The sequence below is a fragment of the Vidua chalybeata genome, chromosome 3 (genome assembly GCF_026979565.1).
Source record: "Vidua chalybeata isolate OUT-0048 chromosome 3, bVidCha1 merged haplotype, whole genome shotgun sequence".
NCBI lineage: Eukaryota > Metazoa > Chordata > Aves > Passeriformes > Viduidae > Vidua > Vidua chalybeata.
In genome coordinates this window covers 76,960,297-76,982,598 of record NC_071532.1, presented here as the reverse complement: position 1 = coordinate 76,982,598, position 22,302 = coordinate 76,960,297, and the positions used below count along the sequence as shown (strand labels likewise).

At 41.8% G+C, this 22,302-nt stretch overlaps 1 protein-coding gene across 1 annotated transcript in view; it reads right to left on the bottom strand.

Annotated features, from left to right (window-relative positions):
• BACH2 (BTB domain and CNC homolog 2) overlaps positions 1-22,302 on the bottom strand; it is a 180,548-nt gene that overhangs the window by 75,536 nt on the left and 82,710 nt on the right. Inside the window, exons 3-4 of the mRNA XM_053939311.1 lie at positions 20,731-20,839; positions 1,652-1,802 (exon numbers count right to left, since the gene is read on the bottom strand). The gene's annotated coding sequence lies outside the window, so the exon portion shown is untranslated. The remainder of the gene's footprint in view (positions 1-1,651; positions 1,803-20,730; positions 20,840-22,302) is intronic.

The following is a 22,302-nucleotide window of genomic DNA, read 5'->3' as shown; positions in this document are numbered from 1 at the left end:
CCCTTAAGGAAATGGCAACACTCTCCCTTTTTTGGAAAATGAAATCAAACTCACACCTTGTAAGGCCTCTTTGACAGTGAATTCTGTTACTACTCAGACTTTCTCCACTGCCTACGACTTCACCATTGTTTTTGCTGATACTTATCACACCAGAAAAAAAAATTCCTCTCTGTAAAAACTGAATTTCTATATACATTAAAAAACACAATCCTCCTTTTGCAGTAGACTTTTCTTTTTTTTAGTAAAACTCTTAAAGTCACATAAGCAAATAAAGTGCTTCAAATAAAGGTATATTTCTAATGTAAATGCTTAGGTTCCAAAAAATTCATATTTTTTTCAGGAATAGTATTACATACAGATCAGTTCCAAATATTAAAAATGGTATTAATAAGCATTCAAGAAAAACTGACCAGTAAGGTGTGGTCTGCTTCACTGACCTGTTCTGACTAAACTGCATCATATGCATTTGTTCCTGCAGTGAACAAACAAGGCTGGTAACGTGCACTGTGCCACACTGTGAACCACAATTTTGCATTACCTCCTTTTGCCAAGTTGCTCTATAACAGCATCCCAAAGATAAAAACCTCTTAACCACAAAGTGATTTGGTTTTGTTTTAAAAATTGATTAAAATAAGTTGTGCTCAAGCCTTTCCCAAAACTTGCCAGCTCTGGAGTGTCCCACCCTCCACAGAGCACAGACCATCACATCCATGCCATCCTTGTAGTGGTCCAGAAGCTTCTTCTACCTCAGAAACCAGAATTGGGGTTAGAACTGCTGACAAACTGCAAAGGGTCAGACCAGTTTCTCCCCACTGATTCTATGCCAGACTGTGCTATGGAATGTTTCAGAGGAAGACTCAGTCATCGTGGTATCAGGGATGAAATACGTGCACAAGATCATAAGCTGCTCCCCATCTTGGGTGAAATATCAAAGCACAACAAGCACAGGGGACTACTACTCCAGCTGAGAAGTTAGGAAGGGATCTGCAGTCCCCTCAATCTGTCCCTAGTAGATCTATGCACAGCTTTCTTTACCCTCCTACAGTCAGGTGGAGCACTGATTCCACCTGGAAGGAGCTGGAGGTAGCAGTGAAGATACTTCTGATGCTTACAGAGCCTTTTGGAGCAGGAGGCTGAAGGATGAAGCAGCACCAGGGCTCCTCCAAGGGAAATACTCCAGGAACCCGAAAGGAGAAGCATATAGACTTTATCATGGGACAAATAGAAGGGTGCCTGCAGTCCTGTTGGGCAGATGATGGCCTCCAAACTCACGTGGAGCACGTGCAGCTTTGGCAGAGAACACCGAGGTAAGTGTACACACACGCAGCCCGTTGCAGAGAAAAACAAAGCGCAGTTAGAGCAATGGGGCGAACAGAGCTATTTTAAGTACTTCTCACTATGGTTTACCCTAGTAGCAGAACACTTAGAAAAGCTGTCAAAATGACAATCACTATTTAGGTTAAAAAAGCAAGTAACTACTTCAATAACAATTTATTCACCACCTAATGTTTGCAGTTGAATTACAGCTTTTACGGTGTTTTTCTAAAGTGTGATATTTACTGCCTCTACCTTGCCTTCCCAAGATTTTTTTTTTTTTTTTTTTTTTTTTTTTTTTTTTTTTAAATAGAAAGGAATTGGACTCATGACTTACATGTAACTTTTCTAGGTTCTGTGCTGGCTGAAATGTTCTCACGATGCAGGGAACAGGATCAATGGAGAAATTAAAAGGCTGCAGCAATCCATTAAGAAGTAACCCTCCAAAGTTCTGTAGGGCAGTGTTCTGGCACCTCAGTTGGAGCAACCTAAAATAAAATAAAGGCACGAATGAAAAAGAATCAAGCACTGAATCTTTACAAACACCTCTTTCTTTTTTCCTTCTGATTCTACAAAACATGTTGGGTCATCTTTTTTCTTTAATATAGAAGATCTTTATGCCAAACATGACAATTACTTTATAGCCATTTCACACTTCCTCAAAGCTTTAAGTTGCAGATACCTTCCTACAAAGACCATGTTTTCCTTTCATTTGTATAGTATGAGGCCCCTGAAAAGAATTACTGAACAGACAAACTAATATTTCTGTGATTATTCTACCACATCACACCACAGGTATGTGCATTGTTATGCATACATACAAAGGAATTCTTTGCTGTGATGGTGGTGAGGCACTGGAGCAGGTTGCACAGAGAAGCTGTGGATGCTCCATCCCTAGAAGTGTTCTAGGCCAAGGCTGGATTGGGCTTTGAGCAACCTGGTCTAGTGATAGTTGTCCCTTCCCAGGGCAGATGGGTTGGAACCAGATAAGCTTTAAAGCTCAACCTAAATCACCCTGTGGTTCTATGAAACTGCACATCACATCAGAAAGGAGTTATAACAAAACCAGCAAATTTATCTAGTAGGCTTTAAATAATAATTAATACTGGCTTTTGTCAAAGCTTTGAATTTATTTTATCAAGGAATTTAGGTTAGGAACACAAAATTTGTTCCTTTGTTTCTCCTTTATTCTGGTGAGCTTCAGAGAAGAAACACCATCAGCGTAATTTGGTATCTCTGGGTTGATGCGATGTGTGTTGTAACCCTGCAGCCACCCTAAAGCAAAGCTACCTGTCATGCCAGTCCATGTCAAAAGAAAATTGGAGAGAGAATGAAATGTTCATCTGCCCACAGAAAATTCACTGCGCTGTCACCTCTCTGCAAGGGGCTCAGGGCTCAGTCCCTGGAGGGGAGGCACTCTGGCATGGGGAAGGCTGGTGAGAGCAGAGCTGGGGCCAAGGGGCTGGGGGGGGGCTGAAACCCCCAGCAGCCAAGTCCCAGCATCACCACACAGCCCAGATCCCACAGTGAGCACAATCCCAATCCCAGACTCTGGAAAAGGCTTCCCCCATCTATCAAGGAAGCGGTCACACTCTGAAGTGGTTGAGGAGGAAATACTTGTGGAAGGAGAAGTAATTAGCTTTAAGCTACAGGGGTTCTCAAGTTGAGGTTTTCAACTTGGTAGTGCCCAACATTTTACTGTTTTCCTGGAAAAAAACATTGGAATGCTTAACTGCTATTTACTTGAGTGAAGTTGGCAAGTGGGAGTGGAAAGGAAGATGGTTTTCTTTTGAACAGAAGGGGACAGCAGCAGTACAAGCAGTGGCATGTATCTGTCTTCACAGGATCACTGCAAAGGCTGTGTCTGCAGAATTACCACAAACTAAAGCTAGATAAAGGGGGAGGTGAGGAAGAGGAAAATAAACCCCTAAAGTTTAGATCTTTTAAAAATCTACTCTTATTTTTTAAAAACTTGCAAAATTAACTTGTCAGTAAAAAATTCTGGTTTCTCAAGAGATGTCTGCTATGTCTATATATTATGACTAATGCCTGTTTATGACTCCATAAAAAAGTGGAGGGAAAAATAAAACCAAAATACAGTGCAAATGAGAGAGAATTGGTGGTTATTTTTCTAAGTATGCTGCTCCTGGTAAAAAAAGTTCAATATTTCCTGAGCAGTGATCCTACTGCATTTTACTCCAAGTCTTGTGGAAAATTGGTTCACTTATGGAAAGCAGGTTATTTCCTCTGGATGGCACCCTTCTAGATGGTTTACCAACAGATGCTCAAATTCTTGCTACCTTTAAGGATTACTTAATTAGGTACTTGAAAAGAATTACAAGGCTGTGCTAGGAACACAATGCTTGTGTCTCTTCAGTTTATACAGGTTTTTCCAATTGGGCATAACATTCATTGACAGACTGTAAGAGTACCAAATATTTATGGTCACAAATATACATTATTTAAATTGCCTATAAACCTAAAAATATAAACTCTAAGTCTGTTCAGTCATAAATCACTGGTAGAACAAAAATAACTGCTGCTTACTCAATGGCCAAAGGACTAAAACCAGGGAAGTCTCTGTATTTTCAAGGATAACTTAGTTTCCTGAGCAAAAATTGCACATGCCATGGCATATCAGTGGAAAAAGAGAATAAACAGAAGTTGGGAATAGAGAAACAAGAGAAAAAAAGGGGGTATGGAGGGTGGGAGAGGGGGAAAGGAGACTTTCAGCACCACTGAAGCTTTTCTGAGAAGGTCTGATTGATGTTCACTGCTGTAGAAAGCATGAGGCTGCATCCCAAACATTTCATTCCCTTCTGCAAATGTCTCACTCCATACCTCTCCCCATGTTCCCCAGATATTCTTGCCCTATGCAGGATGATCCAGCCAGCATCAGGTTTTACACATGATCTAAAAGACTAAAGCAGGAATCTCTCTGCCCAGGGGTCAGCTTAGGGTAGAATGAAACTTAACCCCTGCCTATGCTCAGCACGAGGGCTTCTTCATGCTTTCCATCTGACAAAAGACTTTTCCTGAAACAGACAAATTATTAAAGGCAAAGCTGTTACTACAGCTGCAGACTTACAGGAATACATAAAAACTGAATTCCCATGAAGAGCTAATGGTGCACCTACTGAAGAGGAAGTTGAGCAGTTTAACAGGCTGATCAGCCAGGTTTACAGCATTAGGAAGAGCTGGATCTTAGGCAGGATAAGATGTACTCTCTGCTCCAAGGCTTGCTCACATCAAGGTCTCAGCTCTCAGCACAGACCTGCACATGTGGGCCATCACTTAACAGGGTCATGAGAGGCCACAAAATCACTGTCCTACACCAGCTTGAAGAACCAGCTCGAAGAACCAGCTCCTGCAGTCTTGGAGGTTGCAAGAAAACCTTATATTTATTCTCAAAAGAAGCATCTGCCTTAACAGCTTGCAAAGAAATCTAGAAAAATAACAATACTTCCAACTGCACTTTGTAAATCTGCTTGATTTAAAAAAAAAATCTTATATTATTTAACAACCTTTTGTACATTTTTGAACCAGGTTACCTTTTTTCTCCCCCTTTCCGATGGCTTCCAGTATTGCCTGGCAGCTGAAATTATCATTGAGGAATGCAAATGTAAAGGAAGACACACCAAGACACTCTAACTGGCAGAAGAATGCATGAAGTTGAAAAATCTTTTGCTTCAATAAACGCTTTCCAGTTTGGATTTTTGTTATACAGAGAGAGTTTTCAAAGGAGAGGTTTTGTTTTTAACAGGGTTTTAATGCTTAAAGTGGAAAACTGGCAAGTTCTTCTGTTTGCAACAAACAAACCAAGAAAGGTGAATTGAGAAGGGCATGATGAATGTACCTGGGTATTACTCCACTTATCATGAAAGATGTTTCAGACACAGAAAATTGTGCAGTCATGCTCAAGAAAACTGGAGATGCTGGGTGGGCCATGAGGGAAGTGAGCAAGAAATCAACAAATGCAACAAATACACAGGGGGTTGTTTATCCTGATGTTCAGATAGGTGGGTAAAATGAGGGCTAAGTAAAATTGACCCACAGAGGAGACCAGTTGGTGAGCTTCTCTCAGATGTGGACAGGAGGAAAAATATTAAGGAACGCTGAGCACCTGTGAGCCAGGAGAGGTGGCAATATAGAGGTGTGCAAATAGAGCTGGTGTTTTCTGAAGCAGTGCCTCACCTGGTGGACTGCAATGATGCTACTTACACAAATATGTAAGTAGCAATGATGCTACTTACACAAATTGATCCCAGTGAAGTCAAGGACCCTGCTTTGTTACATGCAATACCATCACAGATCAGCAAACGTGTTTTCCTTACGTTTTGTGTGTAATTTCCTTCTGGTTGAAATAGCTTCACTGGAACATTTGTAGCTTGAAGGGTCGCCTGAGGCTGAGAAGACATTTGCAGTGCTCCTGACATCTAATGCATGATCTTTCCCTGAGATCTGTAAATTAAACTCAAGATGATATCGATACCTATGTCACAAAACAGACATGGTCTGCTTCACCCTCAGTGCACCTAATTTCCTCATAATAACCTGTGTAATTCTTCCAAAGGGAAAGAACATGCTCATCTATCACTCCTGCTTGTTCCCACATGCACTGTTTAACCAGAGGCAGCCAAAACAGGAGTCAGAAGGGCACAGCAGCTTCTTTCCCAGTGTCCAGAGGTGAGATGCAGAAAACTAACACAACCAAGGAGGTGTGGACCACAAACAGGGAGGTACCCACCCATCCCAGGGTGAGGACCAGCTCTGCAGTGCATCCCTATCTGGGTGAAGTGTGTCAACAGTCAGAGGAGATGAGATGGAGTGATTCCCTCAGATAATAACAAAACTATGTGAGGAACCACCTTAGCTAGAAACTGTGACTGAAGTCACCAGGAGAAGCTTCAAGACAACCATTGCTGGCTGACTGGCTGCAGGGGAAGGCAGCTGCTGCTACCCTGGAGTGCTCCAGAGTCTGAAAACTGGATTTTCACTAGCTGCACCTAACAAAACCAACCAGGCTTAAACAGAAAACCTTCAGAGAAACTGGGGAATGTGCACAGGGGAATTTTCCACCCTTCCTCATCCTCTGGTTGCAGTTAGGTCTGTGGCTAGAAGGCATAAGGCTGCAGTTCAAGAGTACTGCCACAGGAACTTGTAAATCTTTTTATGTAAAACCTGAGTGATTTTCTTGTTGGAATATACTTGACTTAAAGCCACCATCGAAAATTTTATTTTATCTTGGGGTTATGACTCATGAAAGAATGGCTAGGTGTGAAAGGAAAGTTAATATATTCTGTGAGAAAAACCCCCTCCCCAGCAACCTTATCCGATGACATGAGCTGAATATTTATGTTCTACGCAGTAAAACCAATAGACAGCAAAAGCCACAGCCTAATACTTTGTGTCAGATCTGATGAAAATTCAGACACCTAGCTTATTTCCCCTTAAAGGCTGGAAATTATGGTTAACACACATGTGAACAGGAGAAAATGAGATGGTTCAGTGATGAGGATGAAACTGCTGCCCCTTAGTCCAGCATGTTTGGAAGATGATACCAGACTAGCCAGTGCTGGTTGTCTTGGATAAGAATGCTTCCCAGGTCATCATGAAATGACACAGCTCACTGGGTTAATGCTCCAAGACTCCTGACCCAACACATGTGACCCCCAAAACCACACCCCTGTCATGCAAAAAGATGTTCCCATGTTGAATGATTATCACAGTCAGACTTTTACTGCTGATTTCTTTTAAAAATTGCAAATTGAGAAAACAGTTAACATACAGAATGAAAGAACAGGCCAGTCAACCACAAAAACTTCCCATAAGGTTCAGCATGTGGGAAACAGATAAGTGAATGCTGTGAAAGATGAACAATATTTAAGTATTAACACAAATGTTTGTTTTGGGGAGGTTTATCTGGCATCTCTACCGGTTTTCCTCCAAGCTCTAATACAAAAATAACTACATCTAACTGCAACTGGGAAGAGATGGCAGCAGCTCAACATTGCTCCCTTTTTTCCCTCTGCACTCAGGAAAACCCCCAACTGCCTTACAGTGTCACACAAACTAATTTTAAGGTGATTTAGGATGAAGCCAGCCATGCACTTGCAAGTTCAGAAAGTTCAGTCAGTGGTCTCATTTTAATCATCCTGTCAAATGAGGACATACGCGTGCAACATAAGGGCAGGAGAAACAGTTTTTTCTCCAGCTGTACAGGTGGTCCCCCATGTTACAGCATGAAGTGAGGAAATTATCCTTTAGCTCATATAAATCCTGGACACAATAGTTGCTCACCAAACTATGTAGAGGGAGCCCATGCTGATGGATGTACACATCTTGCCTGTGCAACTGTAGTAGGGCTGAAAGTGGGCAAATGCTGCATCTCCCATGAAGGAGCTGCCTCTTATCTTCTCTGTCTCCACCTTCACTCCAAGCAGGGAAAAGTCAAAAGACATGAAATTGTTTTGTGGGTGATCTTCAGTGGTTGTTAAAAATATAAAAAAGAGAAAAGGAGAATGGTGATGGGAAAGAGGTTCAAAAATATGTTCCTTCTTGGGTGAACTCAGGTCTTTTTAACAAGAAAAGCCAGAGAGACCACGCACAGTAATGCTGAGAAAAAGGAAATGGTACTTCATTCTAGCCAGAGTCATAAATCTTACCAGTGAGCCTCTAACGGCAAAACGGTGAGCAGGGGAATTTTTATACAGAGATAATTAGTTGTGAGCTGATATCAGGTTTACTGTGCTGTACACTCCGTGTGTGCAACATGTTCTTAACCTGCAAAACCCTGCACGAGGCTCTGGCAGCTTTGCTGCTGCTGGCTTTGCCAGAAGGCATGCAGCTGGAACTCCCAGAGACCCTTAGGAAAAAGAAGGTGAAGATAGAAATGGGTATTTCTGCTCCAGAGAAATCTTGTCTGTAGCCCAGAATGATTCTTCCAATAGGAAAAATGCACCATGTTTATAAAACCACACCACTCTGCTACAGGGGAGATGGACCAACAGGACATCTTGTGCCACTATTAACATCCTTATCTTCTGGGATACAGACACCACTCACAGATCCTGCAGAGCAGGCAGATGGGTCATGGAAAAGGTTTATCCATTGAAGTGAGAAGCAAAATGTGGTTGAGGGAAATTTATCAGCCAGAAGAAAACAGCTGTGAAGATGCCTCACAAGCACCAAAGTCAGTGGCACATTCCCTCTGCCTGTGCTGGGAACAAGACAGCCAACCCGCACCAGTGCTTGTTCCTCAACGCGTTGCTCTGTTTCAGAGAACAGCCAGGGACTCGCACTAGTGATTGACACGAGCAAAGACTCCACCACAGCTAGCAGTCAGACCACACTTCCAGTCAAAGAGAAGCTGCTTTTTGGTTTCTAGATGATAGGGAGTCCAGGAGACATGCCAGCAGCACGCTGGGTGTGCTAGCTGCCAGCAAGCATCCTAGCACTTGTGAAGCTACTTTAGAGGGGACCAATTTGGTCTAGATGAGGGGGTCTGGAAACCTTCACGCCCAAAAGATGTCCAAGTTAGGAAACAGCCCAGAAAGGACAGCAGCTTGCAAAGGGACAGCTCGATGAGAAAAGACAGCCCACCCCAGCTGCACAAGGAGCTTTGAGTCCCCACAGGCTACCTTGATGCTCCCTACCTACTTTCTGCCCATCCCGTTTTCTTTTTAATCCCCAGCCTAATGCAACAGGACAGATACACCCATTGCATGACCACACTCCTCTGCTGACCCAAAACAGCTGGAGGCAGGTGGGGCTCAGGGCAAACCAGCTTTTTCTGCATAGAGTTAAAGCAGCAGGTCTTTTAAAGGCTCAGTTTGCCTGCAACTGTATGTTAAACTGAAAGACCAATCTGTATTTACTGCGCTAAACTACAGTTATGGGGGTTTTTTAATCATTCAGCCTAATGGTACACAGCTGTCACAAGAATCTTTGAACACATCACTGGCTCTCTTTGATCTGATTAACCAGATAAAGAACCACAGCCACAAGATATGAAAGGATGAGTCCAAATTTCAAACTCTCAGCTGAGCAAAGAATTTCGTTCAAAGGAATGGCAAAATGAGGAGGGAGGAGGTTCATAATACCAATGAAGGTTTTATTTACTAGTGATATAAGCAGGTGAAATGCTCTCCGTTGCACTGTTAAAGAATCAATGGACCCCAGCCTCAAAGTGGTGCTGACAGGTGTTATATCTGCCACACTAACCTGTGTGGACAGCAATATTTGTATCATCTTTTTTCCAGACTGGGAATGAGGGGCTTTCTTCCACAGGGATGCTTTTTAGACTGGAGAAGCCTCCCTGTGATACTGAAGAACTCCAAGGGTATGGCCCCTTCACCCAAATTGCTTCTGTTCAGCATGATTCTTCAGATAGCATAGTATTTTTTTTTAATTCAAGACAGCTTTGTTTATTTGCTTTTATTTCTAGCATAATGTTTACTATTCCAATCAGAACATTCTGTAATCTCATCTAAATGTTTTATTATTAATTGCTGCACCCCACACCCCACCCTTAATAACTATCCTCGGGAGAGGTAAACATTTCAACGCAACTTACTCTAGTTAAAGCCATGAATATGCATTATTTATTTATTTAGGTAAACAGTAATTAAGAAAAATCACCAAACCGCCTTCTCTTTGAAATGAGCTCTATTTTACCAGCCTTGCCGTGGGAATTACAAGTCCTTTAAACACATCTATTACTTTGTCCTCCTCCACCATGATTTACATTGATGGGCCTCAGACCACACTACAGCTGCCAGAAAAGCAGTCAGTCCCTACGCTGTCTAAGGCTGAGTGACAAGTTCAAAGCTTCCAGCAAGGATAAGCAAGAGGTACCAAGATGTCAGTAGAGAAGAAAGGTGCAGGATGAGGAAAAGGGTGTTGCTATCTATCACTCAATACGCTGATTTTAAAGATTTTTCACAGCAAGACAACCACTACTAACATGAAAACACTCATGACCCCCTTCTGCCCTCTCCCTACAGATGGAGGGCTATGTCCTGACAAACAGAGGAGCTTGTGACCACTGAAGCCTCTCCATGCTAAGCTGGGTAGCAGCCAGCCCCAAAGGGAGGAGATTTTGTGCCAGAACAGTCAGATAGCCCCAAGTGCTATATATATACCTACATACATACATACATCTATCTATATCTATATCTATATCTATATCTATATCTATATCTATATCTATATCTATATCTATACACACAACTTATGCATTGGGTAATAAGCAGCTGAGTGACTCCACTCAATTCCCCTGGTTTTCTTCCTCAGTGTTACATTAACTCAAATACTACAGCATCCCATCCTGACTTATATTTCCACCAAATTGCACCGCAAGCCATGACAGAATATGGCAGCACCAGAGGCAATGAAGCCGCTAACACAACACTCAATTTTTTAAACCAAAAAAGTCAGACACACCAAGATGGTCCTCTCAGTACTGGCTGATTACCCAGCTTAAGGATCGCACCAGCACTACAAGAGAGGAATCAAAACGTATCCCAAAGACAAAGGGATTTTCACAGATCTAAAATTGTTAGGTAAATAGATAAAACTGCGGCTGGGGCTGTGTTTCAGTTTTCAAAGCTAATTTCCGGCCACCGTTCAGAGAAATGCTTTGCATTTCCATTTCTGACTCACCCGCTTTAACAAGCGCACTCGCTGGAATTACTAAGCATGGGATCTCATCAAAACATTTCACTTTCTGAATCAAAGTGCTTTTCAATTTTACTGATGTGAACTTATCTATAAAATTTACCATGGTAACAACACTGGCGATGTGCAGGTATGAGGGCACAATGCGATGTGTCAGAGGACCCTTCTCCCACCGGGCATCCCACCAAGGTACAGGAATGCCTCCCAAATTCTGCCCAACCACTTGGAGCACGCTGACACCAGTCTCTCACATCCCCATCACAAAGTGATACACACTGCTAGAGACACATTTAAACATCAGGTATGAATGAAAAGCATTCCTGAAAAGAATCTGTTATGAAACCGAAAATCGGAGATCGCCGCAGCGCTGTGCCTAAGTTGAGTCATCAGTTCCCTTTACAGCGTAATAATTGATGCTGCCTTGATCAGAATGACTGATCCAAATGTTGCTTTGTGTTTGTATGTTTTTGTTTTGTTTTTTTTTTTTTTAATTAAGAAAAAAAAAAGATTTCTTATGTAAACAAGCCGTCTGTCATCTTGCAGGAGTGTTTGTATTCTTCAGATCATGGGAAACATCTGTCAAAACCAGATTTTGCTCTCCTCAATCAACTCGATACAGTCTTAATCAGACTGTACTCAAAGAACCGGTCTTGTTACAGAAAAAATATGCTGCCAACTCTCAGTGGAAGCGCTGATTTTATTTCACTTTCTTGGGATTAAATGCTGCAAAGATTATTAAAAGAGTTCCCTCCTTCCCCTGCGGGATCTCTCCCCCAAAGGAAATCCTGAGAATTTACATGCTGCTTTTCTCCTCTTTTTGTGCGTTTCCAAAATTAACTACCTTCCAGGAAGAGACAGATAGGAGTAGAATCAAGGTATAGTGAAACTTCAGAGCCTGCTGATTTCCCACCTTTTGACATGGGTACTCAGATAACGGAGCAATTCCCCTTCTAATGCTTGCAACAAATAAACGCTCCCACATGTCTGCATCCTGCAGGTCACACCTCCCCAGAATGATTCATTAGATATTTTCACATCATCTACACAGGGGAAGATCAAGTGGGGTTGCAACTGCCTCTAGTGGTGTTTTCTGAAGACAAGGTGACACAAAACAGAGTGGCTGCTACTACCAGGATAAGGGTGATGTTAGACTGCCATACTGTGAGTTCTCTGCCAGAGAATCTGCCTGGGAATAGCAAAATCATTACGACAAAAGAAAGAAGAAGCCAATTAGAGAAACAATGTGAGACTATAACAGAAAGAGCAGGCTACTCCATTAGCAAGTAAATGAAGAGGAGATGACTGTGGCAGGAGGACCAGGATCAATGGGTACCAGCCAGGTGTTTTAGCTGGGGCTGTATGCAGAGCTCTGTTAAATGGACCAATAATTTATAGATTAAGGGGACAGTACTGGAAACATTCAATAGTTTTAATAATGTGTATACATGGTCTTAAGGCCCTTGGAGGGGTGAGAAATTAATGGCCATGTCTATATTAGCTTTTACCTTTAGACCTAAACTACTCCACTGGAACCATGTTGCTGATATGATGCTGAATTTTTGTATTTCATCTGGCAGTGACTCCAGCCCAGTGCTGCACACTGAACACCTACCAGTAGCTGGAGTATATCACCAGCACTGCTGGAAGCACAACTCTCAGCATGTATCAGTAACTCATGGATTACACATCATGCCACTAATTCTTAAATACAAGGCATGAGACAGGAGGAGAACCTTGGTATGCTTTGGAGAAGATGGAGGAGGACCTATCTAAATACTTGGTACTGAGAGTAATACAACATCAGATGTTAAAACAAGAAGATAGACAAAATCCAAGCCTGTGGAGAAGAAGAAATGATAAAACAAATGATGTAAAAAGGGAAAAGAAAATGATCTACTGGCTGAAGATTATGTTAAATTATATTTCCCTAACTGTGGCAGATAGTTGAACATGAAACTAATATCAGACATATCTGCAAAAATTGTACTCTTTTGAATGGAGTGGAATTGGATTTAAATGAAAGTTTTACTTTAAAAAAATCTTCAGGCAAGTAATTTCTTTGAAGTAAGAAATTACTGCATGGCTACACTTATGAAACAAACCTAAGACAATATTAAACAAGATGAAATCTCAACTGTGTTTGAGAAATAATGTCCAGAAGCATATAGATTTAGCTCTGCTCAGCACAGAATCCAATGAGTATCATCAACCTTGCAACATCTTGAGGAATCTTGTATTTTTCTGAACAACACTTTTATCAACTTCAGGTATTTTAGAGAGGAATGGATTGCAACACTCCCCAAATGCAGGTGAAACACAATTTTGGCCAGATTTGAGAAAAGACTGGACTTAGCACTGGTTTCATCTGCCTGACCGAAGATAACACACGTTTTCAACTGTAACTTTCATAAACTCTTTGAAGTTCATTTTACTATTCTAAGGTTCAAGGGTGACAATATGAAGACAGAGGAAGCAGAAAAAAACTGAATAGGAATGAAAAGCACTTTGGACTGTCAAGCCAGCAAGCGTAAGAATTGTATTTGGCTTTGTGAGAGCATTGCCAATACTAACAAACCATTTGCCGTCTGCTGCTGCATACCAGCAGGTCGTGCCCAAGCTTGCATTAATACTTTGATGCATGTAAAGTGGACACATTTTGAAGTGCCCCTGTATTTCCTTTTAATTTAATTTTGCACCAACTGTTGAATGTCCTGATTAAAAAATAAAGGCGTGGGAAACAAAGCGAAATAGGGTTTATCACCTCATAAAGTTAACCAAAACAGCAAAGACTGTGTTCAAATGTCTATCTAGTTCTCCCTGACAGTTCAACTCAACTGAAACCTTAGGCATGATATGAATTTCTTCTTCAGTTTCATGCCATGTGAAAACAGAATTTTAACATCAGTATTTTCACCATCCCGGTTAACGATCACCCAAAGCAGTAGTAAGAACCAGCAATCATTATGCCACAAGCAAAGCCAACTCCATAACCAGAAAAGAAAATTATTTTCTTTCCAATCTCTCTTTTCTCCTCTTAAAACGTGAGTGCAGCAGATTCAGGGACATCCTGCATGAGCCATTCTCACTGCTTGTTCCTGTAAAAAATATGTTCTCTGCACTCCATAATTACAGGTTAACTTTGTCAGGCAAAAAGAGCCTCTTTCTACAGTTCTTATGACTTTTGGAGATGGAGGTCTTTTTTGTTTTGTTTTTAACTTGCATGATGAAACACACCCGTTCTGCCATTATTATCTTGTTTTATAACTTCTCATAGCATTTGCTTAAAATGATATAAAAAGTAGGCAGTTGCACAGAGAATGATTAGTACAGCATGTGCTGTAGCAAGCAATATTATATATTTTATTGCTCATGAAGTCAGAGTACTGGAACCAGCCAAATCTGTTACTTTAGTCTGAAAGCACATTTTTCCTTTCCTGCTTGCAACAGGATAATTAATAACTGGGAGAAATAATGGAGAAAATAACCATGGTGTTAGGTAAGCACTCCTAACTACACAACCTTATGTTTGGACCAAAGATTGATGTTTGGGATGTCTCTCTACAAGAGAATAACAAAGTTTGCATCTCATGTGTCACAAGGACACTTGCCACACCATCTGCTCTGCCATCATCCCAAATTACTCACTACCTGTGCCAGTGTCCTCATCCCACTAAAAAGTTTGCACTTTTGCCTGAAGCTCTGCAAGTGAAAAACTAAATCTAATGCTTTCCCATTTATTAAGAGGGGCTGATGAAAAGCTCATTAATACTTGGGCAAAAAGGCTCTCTACAACTGCATCACACAGTCATAAAGCCAATGCATGATGGCCAGCGAATGTTTCCATGTAGCAATTGGCTTTACACGGCTTCCGACTTGGTGAATAGTGAGAGGAAATAAAGAATAAATACTTGTTTTCCCTGATTTATTTCTACACTGCGTGAGGCAAGAGAAAAGAATGTTTAGGCACTGAGCTGATTTCAGGCCTCGTCCTCTGTGGATGACTTTGCCTGCAATATTATAGGGCTTTTAATCTCACATACCTCATGGATCCTCTTATCATCACCATCATAATGAAACCAGACATTGCTTACTTCCCGCTCCCCCAGCCTGACTCTGGCCAGGCACACAGAGAGCTCACTGAAGAAGGCCACCCATCATTTCACCTGCTTGGCTTCACCCCACACCAACTGGGGTCACCTTAAGCTGTTCCCACCAATGGGCAGGTCAAGCAGCAGTATAACCCAAACCATAAGGATCAGAAGACATTCAGCATACCTTATTCACAGGAAAGGCACAAAACAATCCCCAGGTGTTTCTGTAATTCCTGTTGCTCTCAGCACAATTAGATTTTATTGAACTGTAACCCTAGATAAGTGCATTGAATCTTACAGCTGAAGTCAATTACACTGCGTTAAATAGTCTTCCTGATTTTCAAGATGAAGATCACTTCTGTATAAAACTGAATTAGCTCAATAACTCATTATTGGTAGCTTGGGCGAGGGGTTGAAACCGCAATGGACAACTGAGCAGTTGCTGTGTTTTCAGGCACTAGTCCTTTAGACTAGTCTAAAGGACTGCAAGCAGACTGACTTTCCAGTTTCACCAGTTGAGAAAAGGGACAAGCACTGAAGGCAGAGAGAGGACACCTAGTGTTGACAGCACTGCATCTAAAACCATCTGTGTTTTCTCATGGCAAGGGACTCTGAGCTGACCAGCCTTGGAAGGAACAAGACATTGGTTTTCATGTTCTGAGAAGTCCTCACACTTAAAAGTTTAACTACCAACCCAAAGGAGGTAAAAGGGCACATCAAAAGGCGTGTGACTTGTCATTTCTGATTCCTTACTCAGAATTAGCATCAGCACCAAGTGAGAGTATATAAAAACCCCTGAAATTAATATTTTTGCTTCTCAGTGTCTGAGTGGAGGAGCAGAGGGGCTGAAGGCCAGTGGTGGTGATGAGCTATGTGGGCATCCTTAGCAGCCACACTGTGCCAGTGCACACCTTGGCAGGAGTCCATGAGTGTGACATTCCACTGGCTCGCACCACCTTCCTCAGCTGCTAGGCTCACTTTTGGTACCCCTCCAACCAGCCTCAGGCACTCTTCGGTTTCTTTCTTACAAACAACCATATTTACATGTTAGGAGATCTCCACGTAAGTTGGGAGAGGGCAGAAGAGGTGTTTCTGATCCCCTTGGGTTGTGCCGGGCGTGCTTATTGAGCAGACAGGAGTGATTCAAAGCCATAAGCAGACAGACTGAGAGGAGCAAGGTGAGAGACAGGGAATATTCCAAATGCCTGCTGCTGCACTGGGGCAGCCAAACTCCACAAAAAAATTAGGACTGAAAGACTTGGAAATAAAAAAATCAACCCTTTTGAGATCTGGAAATAATTTCCTTAACTCTTTAACACAGAAATGCAAGCAGCATGGGTGACTGTCCTGTGAGGAAGCAGACCCCTTTTGCTCTGGTCTCCAGGGTGGCTTTTCCCATCACAACATCCACATCTTTCAGCAATATCAGTAGGCTCTGTCCTCACAATGAACGTAAGGAAGATGATCACTGCACAAATGAGGAAGTCAGTCATGGGGCAGATGAAGGAGGTTGTCTGAGAACACACAGGAAACCTGTGACTGAGGCAGGGAACTGAACCCAGACCATGAGTTCCAGTTGGGTGCCCAGTCCAAGCTGGGTGGCTGACAGATCACCTCTTCTTCTGGGGCTTTGAAATTTAAGTTTGGTGGGTTCTACAATGAACTTATTTTTTTTTTTAATTTTGTCTAGTCACTACGTTTCATTACACTCACACTTCTGCTTTGTGAAGGCTTTTGATCCTGCTTCTGTTCTGTTTTGGCTTAAAAAACCAACACAACTGAACATCAGACAGAATTTACCCTTCACAGTTTGGTCTCCTCCCCTACCAACACGATCCTCCCCCTAGTGCTCAGTGCTAGGCATCCTCTCCCTAGCACTCAGTGTTGTGTCCTTTGTGCACCTTGTGCTCATGATTGTGGCTTCATCAAAACCCACCAGTGATATTCAGAAGGAGATTCTTCTTTGTAGCTTCACAGAGTTACAGCAACTGCTTATGTGAACAGCAGTGCTGTGAGGCAGCAGAGCAGATCTGGTGGGAACACCAGAGAAAAGGAATGCACAAAAAAGGTAAGTTCCAAAGTGAATGTTCTGACACTGCTATGCATCATGTCGACATGAACAATCATCTGAAGAACAGCTACCAGTAAGCCACAGCATCAGACTGCCTAGGATGTTTTACTGGCTTGGCTAATGAATCACTGGGAAAATATGAGCCATGTGCTCACTGCCAGGGTAGTCGTCACGGTGGGTGAAAACAATGACTCTTTCACTATCATCATGACTTATGCCTTAATTGATATTTTAACATTTTTAAAGATCTTTCTGCATAAAGCACATAATATGCACTTCTAAGACAAAATCCTTTGGCATTATACTATTTGCAAGGAGGTGTAACGAGTCAAACCACTATTTCATGAAATAATTCACACTGGCTGAATCCCTCACAGACTGTCTCAAGATCTTGAAAAGGAAAAAATAACTAATTTCCACATGTGTAATAACTCACACGGTGAGAAAGAAAAAGACTTCACATTTTTGTGAGAAAATGTTGCAAAAACCACAAACTTTTGAAAGTGCTCAATATGCTATTTTCAGCTTATCTGGATGCAGCCCAAACTATCCACAGCTAACCAAGGTGCATCAGAAGACTGTAATCATTCCACTCCCACCACAGGTTTTTGTGTCCACTGTGCATCCAAGGCTGTCAAGCCCTACAAAATAACATAGGACTTTTATGCTTAAAGCAGACAAGCAGCTGCAAAAATAACTCTGTAAAAAATATTGAATACTTGGTCCCACTCAGCAGCTGGAAAAACAATTACTGACTGAAAAATTCAGTATTTGATATTACTTAATAGTTGGGGAAAAACTATTTGTGAATAATAATTAACGTTTATTTAACTATTTAAAAGCATGCATCTACTGTTTGAGGCTTCACAGAGAGCAAATATGTGGCCTTCTGGCACCATTAAACAGACTAATACAGTTAAACTGGCAAGACATGAGGCAGAAAACCACACTGGAATAGTCAATCCTTCAAGGAACTGGTGTCACTGAGATTGCCTCAGCACGCAGACTGCAACACCAGGTTTGAACCAAATCAGTAGCAACTACCCTGGGGTAAATTAAATGAATGCATAGCTCTAGCTCCTGGTGCCAGAGCAATGCAAACATCATGACATAAACTGGATGGAAAATCCATTACTAATAGTCATGGAGAAACTCTTCCCTTTGAAACAGCCTCTGGGGTTTATGGGCACCTCTACAGTGGCATCATCCCAAGTGACAGCCCAAGTGACAGTGGGGCTTCCTGCAAGCAAGTGCAGCAGAGCCTGTGAGAAAGCACCAGAAATGCTCATTGCCCTCCCAGGAGCCAGGATCCTGCTTCCCATGCTGAAAGTGAGGCCAACAGGACTAAGGCAGCAATCATCCATCTGTACTCTGCACTGGTGAAGCCATACCTCAGATCCTGTGTTCAGGTTTGGGCATCTCACCACAAGAAGGACATTGAGGTGCTGGAGCGTGTCCAGAGAAGGGCAATGAAACTGGTGAGAGGTCTGGAGCACAAGTCTGATGAGGAGCAGCTGATGGAGCTGGGTTTGTTTAGCCTGGAGAAAAGAAGGCTCAGGGAGGACCTTACTGCTTTCCACAACTGCCTGAAAGGAGGCTGTAGCCAGGTGGAGGTTGGTCTCTTCTCTCAGGAGACAAGATCAGAGGAAGTGACCTCAAGTTGCTCCAGGAGAGATTTACATTGGACATTAGGAAAAATTTCTTCTCAGAAAGCAATTGTCAAGCATTGAACAGGCTGTCCAGGGAAGTGGTTGGGTCCCCATACCTCCAGGAGTGGGGACCCAACCCACTTTTAAAAGCCATGTAGATGTGGCACTTAGGGATATGTCTTAGTGGTAGACTTGCAGTGCTGGGTTAGCAGTTGGACTTGATGATCTTGAAGGTACTTTTCAACTTAAACAACTCTGCTTGTATGCTTCCTAATTATTTTACAGTTCCATGAAACCAGTGGTGGCTTAGGTTAGGATTTAAGTTCCAGAAGCAGATGAACCATTAATAGGCTGCTGAAAACAAACATTAGGCCTTGTTTTAAATTTCTAATTGGGAAACTGTTTGACTTCGGACTTTTCAAAGCCCTAATTTCCTTCAAACAATTCCCCCACTTGTTCTCTGCACATTTGCCACAGCTGAAATGTCCCATCACTGACAGTAACCACTCCTTTTTTCATCTCATTCAACTTCACCCATGCAGAACCGGGCTGAGCACCGCACAGGTCCAGCAAGCACAGAACAAGAACAAAACAGCAGTTACTGTATCTGGCAGACAACTGCAGGCAGAGCCGAGCCAAAGATTCCTGTCCAGCACAACCTCAGCTGGAGAGTGACCCAGGTGTGTCAGTTGACTGTACAGAGTAAAGACTCACAGAAATGAAACCTATGCCAAAAAAATGACTCAACCTCAGTGTTTGAAGGACTTGGTGACAGGATTAACATTTTAAAAAAATATGTATTTTATACGTAGTATATGTACAGCAAATGTCACCTGTGGGGAACATTCTGCAAGGGGCTGAGGAATGTGAGCAGCCTATATAATAAATATGCTTAACTAAGTGATTTGAACTCTAAGTCATCAACTGTCCCACCACTGCTCTCTCAAGCAACCATGTTACCAGAGACCATTTCAAAGGAAATGCACTTATGTCACAAATACGTCTCATATCATACTTCTCATAACCTGCAGCACCAGGAAAATTAAGGCAATATAAAAAGAAATAAAACTTACAAAATTTTAGGTCACAAACATGCCTGAATAGATTATGCTTTCAAAATGAACAGCATAAATAGCATAATAAGGTTTTTTTGGTGTACGTCTCGAAGTTTTCTAGGATGATGTTATTTATTCTAAATGCAAACACATTCTCAATGCCATATACAATGCAACTGGCTTGTGACCTGAAATAGGGCCCTTTTCATTGAGACTCACTCATCACTAGGATGATCTCAAAAATCATTGTGGGTCCCTTTCAACTCAGGATATTCTATGATTATCCTTTCTGTGATAAGAAAAAAGATGCAGCTGACCAAATTCACCTCCATTCACAGACTGCTGAGGCTCCCTAGCAATACCCCCTGCATGGCCAAAGGGACAAAGCATTGCTCTTTTTGGATCAGACAGGGCATCTATTCATGGATCATTTCAAGCTGAGTTAGGAAGATCACTGTTTATGACAACCTCCACAAAGCATTCTCTCTCTCAGGGCTATACCAGCACAGCTAAAATGCTGAAGTACAGGCTGGAATGAAGGCTCAAAAAACATGTATGTCACAGAGTTAATGACAAAATAGATCACTATGTACTTGGCCAAATTTCTTTCTAGGCTTCTATGTAGCTGCCTGTTCTCAGAGTTGTTTAGGTACTATGCTGGGGAGTTCTAGAGCAAGAGAGCAAAAAGCCTTGAAAGGGCTTTAGCTTTACGCTGTGCACAGATATTGAGGTGCTCAAGTTCCCACATGCATTATTAGTGTCTTACTAGATGTTAGAATAAAACTGTGAAATTACAAGAAACAACCAAAACATCTCAAAACCACCCCAAAACTGAAGAAACCATTTGATGATGCTTTTGTAAAAACACTTACTTACAACACAGTCCTGGAAGTGATTTCCAAGCAAGCCAACTGCTGTTCTAGACAGTTTACTGGATGGTGTGGCTCAGCTCTTTCATACAGGCAGCACTTACAGTTGTATCTAGAAAAGGAAATATAAGCAAAATTCTTTATGAGCAAATACACAAATAAAGTCATCTTTCTCTTTAAAACTATGACCAGGTTAAAACTAGCTTTAACAGGTCTCAGTAGTTCTTGTGCCAAGCTTCACGTGTGTTGCCTGCTCACAAGCCTCAAGGTGCAGCCAAAGCCACCCTATGGTGTATAAGCCAAGAGCGACTGTGCCTAAGAACAAAACCCTGCACTGAGTGCATCAAAGTGGCAAACAAACGCGCCCAGCTGTTTTTCTCATCTAGTTCTACTTAAAACACTCGCAGGAAATGCAAGATGAATTAGTATAAAAAAAATGTAGGTGATTTCAGTAAGGCCAGGAATTCCAGGCACCAGCTTCTATTTTCTCTCTCTTGAGTGGGTGTTCACTTGTAAATTGTAGACATGTTAGCAATTCAACAACCGAGCAAATTAACATTCAACTTAACAGTCATTGTTAGGTTGGGAGGTTATTACTGCTTGTTCTGCTAAAGTGACAGGTTAAAATACATTTGTATCTGAAAAGTTGTTTTCTACAATACATATTCCCTGTCTTTTTGCACCAAATAATTTTCTTCCATCATGTCAACTCCTATTGTATGAACCATCACTGCCAGCTCCACCACAGCAGCTGAGATAGGCAAGGAGAAACAGCAAGGGGACAGGTGAGGAGGAGAGAGCACTCAGCCCCCACCATTTCTCTTTGGGCTGCCATATTAATTTTTTTTTCCAGGCATTTTACGTGGTTGATTTAAGACTTCTCAGCATTTGTAGGATGTTCTGCTTTTAAAGCAAACAAGCAAAAGCAAATCCCAAGAGCAAAGAGAGGGCTCTACTTCACCAAGTCATGAGCCTGAGAAAGCTGCTTGCTATCAGGAAGTGCTTGGGGCACAGAATGGAAAGTTGTGATTTCCCAGCCTTGCAGGTGATTATTATTAATGGAAAAAACAAGTTTTCAAGGTTGAGTTGACATACCACCACATGTAGAATTTTTGCAGACTCAGATCCATTTTGTACTAGTAAACGAGCTTGCATCCTTCCCTCTGTGCTTTTTTTTTTTTTCTTTTTTTTTTTTTTTTTTAGGGTAGCTCACAAGCTGCTGACAACTCACACTATACTAGGAGCTGTTCACACTGCACAAAGTGTTTACCACTCACAAGTGATGCTAAAAATTAATTTACAGTACTGCTACAGCAAGCTTTGACAAATTGTCATGTGTTGACACAGTCATAAGTTGTTGGTTAAAAAAAGTAACACTTCCCTCTTCTGCCACTTCATGTTTGAGACCAGGGATGGGCACATTATGCAAAGTTTGAGGGTGTGTAAGCTTCACAAATGTTTGGGCTTCACAAAACAAGCTTGGTTGTGAAAGTTTTTTCTCTTACAGTTAGGCATGTGTTTATTGCCAAAAAGACTCTAGTAAGAAAAAAAAAAATCCTTTCCCATCTCCCAAGA